The sequence below is a fragment of the Dioscorea cayenensis genome, unplaced genomic scaffold (genome assembly GCF_009730915.1).
Source record: "Dioscorea cayenensis subsp. rotundata cultivar TDr96_F1 unplaced genomic scaffold, TDr96_F1_v2_PseudoChromosome.rev07_lg8_w22 25.fasta BLBR01001483.1, whole genome shotgun sequence".
Taxonomy (NCBI): Eukaryota; Viridiplantae; Streptophyta; class Magnoliopsida; order Dioscoreales; family Dioscoreaceae; genus Dioscorea; species Dioscorea cayenensis.
Genome location: NW_024087874.1, coordinates 35,251 through 44,898, shown reverse-complemented (window position 1 = coordinate 44,898; position 9,648 = coordinate 35,251). Strand labels below are relative to the sequence as shown.

The following is a 9,648-nucleotide window of genomic DNA, read 5'->3' as shown; positions in this document are numbered from 1 at the left end:
TATCTGCTTTTGTGCCATGACAATCTCACTCGAATTACAGGGACCTACACATATTAGTACAGTATACCGGGGTCCCCGGCCAGAACCACACGTGCAAGTTTTCCCTGCATGTGGCTCGTCCGTGCTTTTTCCGAGGCGCTGCCTCTGACTCCGCATGGGAGAAGGGGGCTGAACTGCAAACTTTCGTGTTCAGAGCATTGCATTGTCTGAGGGAGTAGGGTGAGTAAGCAGCGCCTACCAAGCTAAGCTTTTCGTCGAAAAAGGCTAGACTGCTTCCTTTTTCGGCGCCCGCCCTTTATTTAGATGTTGGGGCAAGGCAAGCCCAAGGAAAGTATAGGTTGGCTCCCAGCTCCATCTCGGCCGGCATCCTGCTCTCGAGAGGGTGTGGTCCTTGAGCGAACTACTCATGTGCTGTGTTGTCCCAACCCAAGGGCATTTGGTGAGGAGCTAGGGTCCGGTGGTTGACAAGACACTGATCGGAGGCGACTGGACTAGAGTGCTTTCATCAAATGATGCATGTGGTCTGAGCCATTCCCATCCCAAGTGGTGGCCCGATTCGGCCTGGCCTGGTCGGGAAGAGAATATGCGCACCGAGAATAGATATCTATGTTAGCTAGCGGGGGCGGGCTTTCCTCTGGTAGTCCCGCTGCGGCCTCTGACAGTCCGTCCCGTCTCATCTTTCTTTGGCTATACTTGTAGCCAGCCATGTTAGCTCCACATTCAAGCCCTTTTTTTCTATTTCTGACTAAAAAAGGCACTCATCAGTAAGCTCGGCCCCCTTTCCTATTCCGCTTTGCTTGGCGCCTATTAAGAGAATAGGTCCCGGTTCAAGCCCAGCGGCCCGCCTTTCTTTCATCATCTATACCAGCTGTCACGCACGACCCCATAGGAACGATTTCAGCGCCCTAAGAAGCAGAACGCGCCATCACCTACAGCCCTTTCCTCTGCCGGGGACTTCCACGAAATGAAAAACGGGCGGCATCGTCGTATGCTCGACATTAGTTGCCCTGGTGTATATCCCGGAGTACTCCTATGGCCGATCTGTCACCCATACATTCTGGGCTTGGCCCCGTCCCGTGTGGAGAATGCCCCTTACGGCACGGCTTAGTCAGTTATTATCGCAGTTTAGAGTGGATTCGGACCGCCACTTCTCTGAAAGCATGGTTCTCTCCTCCCTCCTTGGAGCTCGTCCATTCGTTGGGTGATCCCTTGCTCTCACGTTCGAGTGTTTGCTCGTCGTTTAGGCTGGTGAGTGACATTTCTGCTCATTGCAGTCACCTCCGGGGTTCTTCGCACCTGGGTAGTACCAGGACCCTTGTGCCCCGGACTGCACTGCCCGCCCTATGACCCAAAACTAAAATGAGCCTTGCGACGAGACGCGGACATTCCTCATGCTGCGGTTCCCTCCGGTCCGTTCCCGGGTTGGGTTAGGGGAACATCCGAGCGATTTCCTTCGCGGATCCAAACGTGCTCACAAGGCGCACAATAAGAATAAGACCAATAGAGACTTCATAAGAGACCATTTGAGCTGCAGATCGTAATGCTCCTAGAAAGGCATATTTCGAATATAGAGGACTTCAAGTTCCCAACAATCCACGGGAATATCATACCCCACTATGAACCGTACGAGCACGTCCTCTGTCACCTCCCACCGCGCTTACGGCTCTATACCCCAACCCAACTTGCTCTGGCCCCGGGTCCTCCCGCATCTCTTCCTCGGTAAGCAGACCGTGGAAGCAGGGGGGTATCCGCTTGGGACTGATAGAAAGCAGCATATCTCTTTTTTCCCTCCTGACCGAACCCGCCTCAAAAATCCAAATAGTTGGTTGAAGTCCGGTCGCGTCGGAGACATCTTTTTCTCTGAGGAGGAGGCTTCGTCGTCCGGCTCCTCATAAATGATGTTAGGATCGGCCGGCTCATCCTCGGAATCCGAAAAGAAAACAGAGACAGAACAAAAAGAAAATATATAATAAGACTGAATAGGATGTCGAAGACAGGATCATTCACATCAATTTCAGCAGGCAGGAAGGGCGCGGAAGCTACCGTTTAACGAATGCAATGCAAGCAAGGTAGCTTGCTTACTCTCTGTCTAGCGTGCGTTGGCGGCAAGGAAGGAGGCATTGGAAAGACTAGACCATACACATTAGTACAAGAGGCATTCGGGAAGCGACTAGTCGCTTCTGGCGAAGCTTAACGAAGGCCGACGACTACATAGAGACAACTACCACGATAGCGAAACCTATAGAGGAAGAAGCAGTCGCTTGACGGACGAAGCCGATCCGATACGATAGGCGGGCGAAGGGAGCGAGACCAAGCCGAGCCAGACGTGGAGTGGCGAAGGGGGCCTACTATAGGTATACGTGATTAGTAACCGGTGAAAGACATCGAACGAAAAAAAAAAAGTGAACTATTTCACAGTGTGATTGATCAGACAAGTACCAAGGGCTTTCGGTAGCCTTCTTTCATTTCCGAATTTTCTTGCGAAAAGTCCTTGCATTAGTATGAGTTCGTTGACCGCGTAAGGGCGATCCATCTTGATGACGAATTCCACGATAACGAGAAATAGAAATTAATCGTTCGATGTCTGCTCGTTCTCCCCTCTTCAATTCCCAATGAACAACATGATCTTGACCTATCATTTGTTCAATTTGGTCGATCTGATACTTAGTTAACTCATTCATCTTGATGTTCCCACTGATACCTAATCGATAACGAACCTGAATGGCTTTTTTAGGTCCAATTCCATCCATTTTTGTTGAGGCAATTCTTACTTGTTCATCGGGAACTGATTTAGCTCCTGAGATATATGACATTCTTTATCCTTCTCCTTTTCCTGGTCTTCTCGGCTGGAATCAAAAATGGGTGTCTCCCTCTATTCCCTGTAGAGGAACTTTTACTATAGCCATGGATGCTTCTCTCAGCGAGTGAACTAGGTTTTTTTTCTTTCTTGAGCTTCTATTTCTTCAGTTAAGGGAGATTCGGGAAAAGATGGAATAGGAAGACGTGTTTCCAGAACGAACAAGATACGGGTTGAGAAGGGGGAGTTAGCAAAGTTGGACAAGATTGGAATGGGCATAGGAACATGTATTGATGTACCAGATCGGCTAATGCTCCCAGGTTGATGCGATGTATTCCACCAGTTGACTGGAGACTTTATTATTGGTATATCGATCGGTCCAGCACGGATTGAAATAGGAGCCAGTTCGACAGGAAGCTTTTGAAAACGCAGTGCACCCAGGTAAATAAGGAACAAGATGAATACAGAAGTTAACCGAGCATCCCACACCCGAAAGGTACCCCACATAGGCCTTCCCCGAAACCCCCAGTCACTAAGGTAAACAAAGTAGAAAAAGCACCAATTTCTGTACCGGTTCCGGAAGAGCGAAGAAAAAGGGGATGTTTTGTTAATGGGAACAAGAAACTGTTTATAGCCGTAGCGATATAAACAAGAATACTCATCCGAGCCGCAGGAACATGTACATACGGAATACGAGAATTTCCACCTTGTTGAAAAATCTGGTGGTGCTACCCGAAGACTTGAATGAATAGCCATCGCTGTTAAGAACAACCGAGATCCAAAAAAAGAATTTTCGCGTAGCTTCTTGTCTTTGACATAAAGAAAGAAGGTTGTAATAACGAAACGGACATGTGAGAATTTTGTCCTTGCCTTGCTAGTGGAACAAGAAAGACATGGATGTATATTCCATACGCAATCAAAGGATTTCGCATGCTCAAAGAGATTAGATTAATTATAGTAATTCCCTTGCTTAGTTTTCGCTCCGCTCGTGCGTGGCACTCCTTGCTTGCGGAGCGGCATACCGGAAAAAAAGGATTTTCTTTCTATTCTATTCTATATGGGCCCGTCACCGGACTACGAAAAAGGAGTCGAAGCCTTTCTCTCTCGTCAGTTTTGCTTACTTAGCCTTCTCCCCTCTGACTATCTATTTATGTGATATTCCAATCTTCCAACATATATATGTTAGGGGGATTTTTCTTCCAATCCTCTATCATTTGTTGATAGATAGGGCTTCTCGCCCCTGACGAGAGAGGTCGTCGTAGGATATTGTGGAGAGAGCGGAACATTAAAATGGACTATAGACCTCTATGAACTACCTTTTTATGTTATGGTTTCCGCCTATACACGTTATCAAGTTCTGCTCAAGATTTGAATTTTAAATAGACTTATTTATTTATTTATTTATTCCTACGAAATGCTATTGATCCCATGAGGACCCGCCCCCGTAACGTAAAAAGAATGCAACAATGAAATTGCTTATCATTCGACTTCCACACTGGAATGCGAGCCAGCTGGCGAAGAAGTCAGACCAAGCCCCGAAAGACATAAGCTCAGGCATTCCATTCTTATCTCCGCGGGTTCAGTTCCTCATTATCCCAAACATATCCATTGGTCGGTCCTCAACATGGTTTAGTAGACCGACCCGTCCTACTAAGTATAAGTAAGGGAACATCCGGCACATCAAGCTAAGATGACTCTTAAGGAGGTTGTTCTCGGAACTTCATTATTTGAGTGAAAGGGGAAAGAGGAATTTTTTGTTCGAAAGGGGGAACCAGTCTTTCTTTATCCCTGTGTCGGTGGAAGAGAACAATTGCTTGAAGTGAAGTAAAGCCTTAGCCTTAAAGTAAAGAGAGAATTCCGGTAAGCTTTCCTGGCAGCCTTTGAATGATTTTTCTTATTGCAAAAAGACTAGAATAAGTAAGGTCGAGCAGCACTAGTTCCGACCGAGAAGCAGATCCCAGCTTAGTATCAGCAGCATAGGTAGCGACACCAGTACCAGTTATGGAGGAGGCAGTCCAGCCAGGCCGAGAACGAAGCAGTTCATAAAAGAAGATCTTCTTTCCGGAGCCCGCCAAGCCAGTCCAGTAAGCAAGCACAAGTAGCAGTTCTATCAGGAAAAGGAGGCTAAATGTCTTCTTCATGAAAAGCTTACTTATCCCATTCTATTCACTGCACTCGAGGATTTCTATAGCGATCAAGGCGCGTATGTACATGTTGCTGAATTAGGATAGGAGGACGAGGACGAGGTCGTGGCAATGGGCAGTCTGGTTGCCCAAGGAAGCAAGGCCAGAGGAAGGACTTTCGTTACCCTATTGACAAGACAGAGTCTTATTTGATATCTTGTTGAAGATGAATAGGATTAAGTTGCCTCCCTCCGACTACATTCAGCCTGGTGATGATAAGTTAGATAGGTTTTGTAGATATTGCCGCAAGCAACAAGCAATAAGGGTCATGGTACGAGGTACTGTTTTGACCTTCAGGACGTTGCAAGCCTTTCGAGATAATACATTGGTTTTTTTGAAGACGAGTACGAGTCATCCCCCACCAGACAAAAATTGAGACCAACCCTCTCCAAAATCATTCTGCCACTGTCAACATGGTGTCGCACTTGGGAGGTGATGATGTGATTCCTTATGTATCTGTGTCTGTGTCGCTTGACAAGTCTACCTCTGGATCCGTTGATCCATCTCTTTCTGTTTGTTCTTCTAGGTCGGCTGACCCTGGTCTTGTTCGAGTTTATTCCCCGCTCGCCTTTTTCGATATGGTTGTGCCCACTTCCTTTCATTACTTCTATGTGTTTGCCTTGCTGAGTGAGACTGACGTAGTGCGAACTTGAGCAGTGCTCGCTCGTGCTTCTTCTAACCGGGGAGCACGTCGCTAGTCCAAGGCAGGCTTCCCTCCCGAAGCTCTCATTTTCCAATGTGGGTTTGCCAGCTTCAAGCTCCACCCTTACATATATATATGAGTTTTTGCCCCTTCCTCGCTCCGCCGAGCATACGTATTCCCTCACACCCCTCGAGGATGAAAAAAGACTTGGTTTTCAATCTCGTCCTGCCCTACCTACCCATTTAAAGCGATTCATAAAGCCCCGAGGGGTTTGATCATCCAGCATACATGATGGTAGACTGTGTCCGTTCAGGCATCACGTATCAAGGCATCGCAATCCAACAACATCTCAGAACAAGGTCTCAGCCAAGTCGATAGCTCGTGGACTCGAGTCTGAGGGAGAGGGATCGTCGATCAGTGAGAGGCGAGATTGGCTATTGGAAGGATCGGTTCCATTTAGATTAGTTCAACAGATTAGAAAGGTGTGGTCAGGGTGAGAGGCTTTCCGGTGGAGAAGAAGGGGGCTCCTATCCGAGCTGGAAGGAAGAACTGAAAGATGGGGCTTGAACCACGACCAGTCATTGAAGCCCTAATCTATTTATTTTTTTTAAATTTATATATATATATTGGAAGAATGAGGTCAAAACAGAAAGCGAGCAGGAAGCCGAGAAGTCAGGCTAATAGACCGGATTGAGTCGATCAACAAAAACAAAACAAGCAGAATCGACATGAACCTGAACGTTGAAATGATTGCACAAAGCCTGATGGGGTGGTTTGCTCCAAAAAAATAGTCCACCCATCCTCAAACTGGTCTTCCAAACAAGATGATAGAAAAATAATAAACGGATGATTCGAGATTCCAACAACATGAAAAAAAGACTAAGATGCGGAATAGAGATTGTGACAACTAAACAAGTACTAGTGGGAAGATTTACAATCTATCGTTCGTGCTATCGGACTTATGAAGAACTGTGCGCTATCCATTCATTGTCCACTCAATCTTTCCATTGATGCTTTTCACATGCTGATTCACCTCTTTCTTAACCTCTATCCTGAACCGAAAGCAAAGATGAAGAGCATATTATGGAAAAAGCCCACGGGTAATAAGGTCCCTATTGATCCATCATTCACAGCTATCTATTTCTTCCCGGAGCAGCCGGATCAGGGTTTGACTGACCTCTCGACCCTCGGAAGTCGGGCGGGGCCCCCTTAGGTAGGGGTTACCTAGTTTGCTTAGCCGCATTGATTGCTTGGAAAGAAAAAGGAGAGAAAGGCTTTGAGTTGAGCTAATGCTCTATGTAACACTTAACCCTAAGGAAAGTAGGCGCAAACCACATGGGAGATATCCATTCTTTCTATTTGATCGTCCGGTCCGGATAAAGCCTGCCTGGAGTAATCGTTCGATCTCGTCGATCATCTGCTGAGACATAAGCATATGAAGCGGTTCTTTGATAACCGAGAGATAGGATTTCTACGACAAAGAGCCAAAGACTACCGTAACATCAGTAGTTTATCTATGAACCTCCCTCTCACCAACCCGGAACTTCAGGAGTTTACGTAGGTGCCTGAGCTCTATCTTCCACACGCGTTCTGACTTTAACTTACCGGACCGTCTCCTTACGTAGACACTTGTAAGCTTAACTTCTCAGTTCCGTTTGAACTGTACTCGCTAACGGAAAAGCAGTAGTTTTCTATAAGTCGATTCCAACACCTTTTTTTCGTCTAATGAAAAAAGGAGTGGAGTTTCTGGGACCAAGCATGCCAAGATGCATTCGAAAGCATAAAAAGAATACCTGACTAAGCTGCCGGTATTAGCCGCCCCTGTACCAGGACGACCATTTATATGTGACATCTGCGCTCTCGACTACTCACTGGGGGGCACTCCTGGCCCAAAAAAAGATGACGAAGGAAAAGAGAGGGCCCTGTATGTATTACCTAAGTCGGATGATGGTCGGAGCAGAAGACCGATATCCTCCTGTTGAGAAGGAATGCCTCGCATTAATGTGAGCAGTACTCAAGTTGCGACATTACTTGACTTGATGAGCCGTATTCCGCCCTAAGAAGTCTTTTTTAGGCTCTCTGAATGCACAGCTACCTAAGTGGTCCATTCTCTTGTCGCAATTCGACATCATTTATGTTCCACAAAAAGCTGTCAAGGGCCAAGCTTTGGCTGACTTCTTAGCGGCGCACCCTATCCCATCAGATCCCGCTCCGCTATATTAAATCATTTCAACTGGCCTTCGGCTTAAAGATGGGCATAGAAGCCGTTTAGCTCATTATCTAGATACGGCCCTCTTCCACTCCTCTTCGAATTGCCTCAAGCTCGTGCACAAGGATGGAGAAAGGAGGACACCTGGCTGTAATCGCTACTTTCGGCTGTCCAGCATGGTCTCTTAAGATGCATCCATACCCTGCAAAATCACCTCTAAGAGAACCAACCGTGCGTGTTCAAGCACCACATATCTGGGTCCGGAGGGCGCCATGAACACCATGTGGGAGATGGAACAGTAAATTTGACTGAAATCTGCCAAGAGTCTAGGAATTCTCTACTCTTGGGAGCGTCGTCCACTGCATCTCGCAAACTAAGGAATCTGTTTCCGGTATCCCTAGTGATCATAACTATTATATTATCTCTTCCCATGGCTTATATTGATTTTGGAAAATTTGAGAGTTACGTTCACCCGCGGTACACTGTTGCACAAAAAAAGAAAGCGTCTTTCTTCGGATTTGCATAACCCAAAAAAAGGGTCTCGGACCCACCTGATCTCCTTATCCCATGTGAACCGCCCTCTCCTACGAGACCGACATCTGCCAAGGATAGATCTCCACACTTTCTTTGAATAGGAAGACCAAAAAGAATAAGTGATCATGGTCTTCCACGTGCATCCTGCATAAGCAGCAACTAGATCGACTAATTAGAATACTATACCACAAGAGACCAAGATATCTTGAGTGAGCAGTGCTTTCCGAAGAGCCATCCAAGTAATAAAAAGAAAACCGAGGTACATGGCTACTAAACCAAACCAATCCAGCCCATTCAACCTTCAGCGGAGATTCTATATAAGACTTTCTCATGCAGAATCTATAGAATACTCACCATCTGGGCTTGCTGTCCACACAATTTAATCACCATGACACTTCATTAGAATTTTTGATATCTTCAACCTCGTCTCAAACTTGATACAAATCAGGTGATAAAGGAAAAAAAGGCATCATTTTTCCGTCTTCAACAATAGATGCTAACCGATTTGGGCACAAGAACCTGTCACCTAAAAATATTTAGAAGAGTACTACAGGGTCGAGCCACATAGCTGTAAACCGTTCCCTATAAGAAAAAGATGAAACACAACATTTTTCTGCCGAAGAGCTTCACTTTTTCTTTTATCGGAGAGGGCTAGGTTGATCATCTCGGAAGGAAAGAAACATTTTTCTATTCTAAGCAAAAAATGGTATTACCGGATGCTTGAGGAGATAAGGACTAAACATATCCAATACTTCTCGTTTCCAACCGCTTAAAAAAACGAGCTTCAAAGCAAAGAATCACCGTCTTGCTTTTCGCCTTTGCTTGAGGCCATTTTTTTCTTATTTCTCCATAAGTTCTTCGAGATGTTGCTCTGATTGGGTTGTATTCTCCGAAGTACGAACATCTTCTTCAGTAGTCTTGATCATGCAAGTTCCCATGAGTTCTTCGATAAAAAGAGTCCTTCGGTTGAGGGCTTCATCTTTCGGATGCTATCAGTTGGAGTTGGTATAATCTACCCCTCTTCGATTTCCTTGCTTTGCCCTGTTTTCATTAAAGACCTCAAAGAAAGCTAACAAACTTCGCTTGCCCAGTTGCGGCAATGAATCCATCCCTCTTCCGCTTCTGCTCGGTCAACCAAATCTTAAGATTCCTTAAGACCAGCATCTGGACAGCTTGAGATTCGGGTAGAGGGATCTCGGTTTTGATTAGAACCTCCCTAAATCTACTAACAAAGGCTTTTCAAGTCCTCTTCAGGGCGTTGAGCTCTGTCCTGAAGATCGGC

The 9,648-nt window shown here is 46.0% G+C and overlaps 1 pseudogene; it reads right to left on the bottom strand.

The window, feature by feature from the left end:
* Positions 1 to 2,643: 2,643 nt before the first annotated feature.
* LOC120256525 lies at positions 2,644 to 5,122 on the bottom strand (annotated as a pseudogene).
* Positions 5,123 to 9,648: the final 4,526 nt, after the last annotated feature.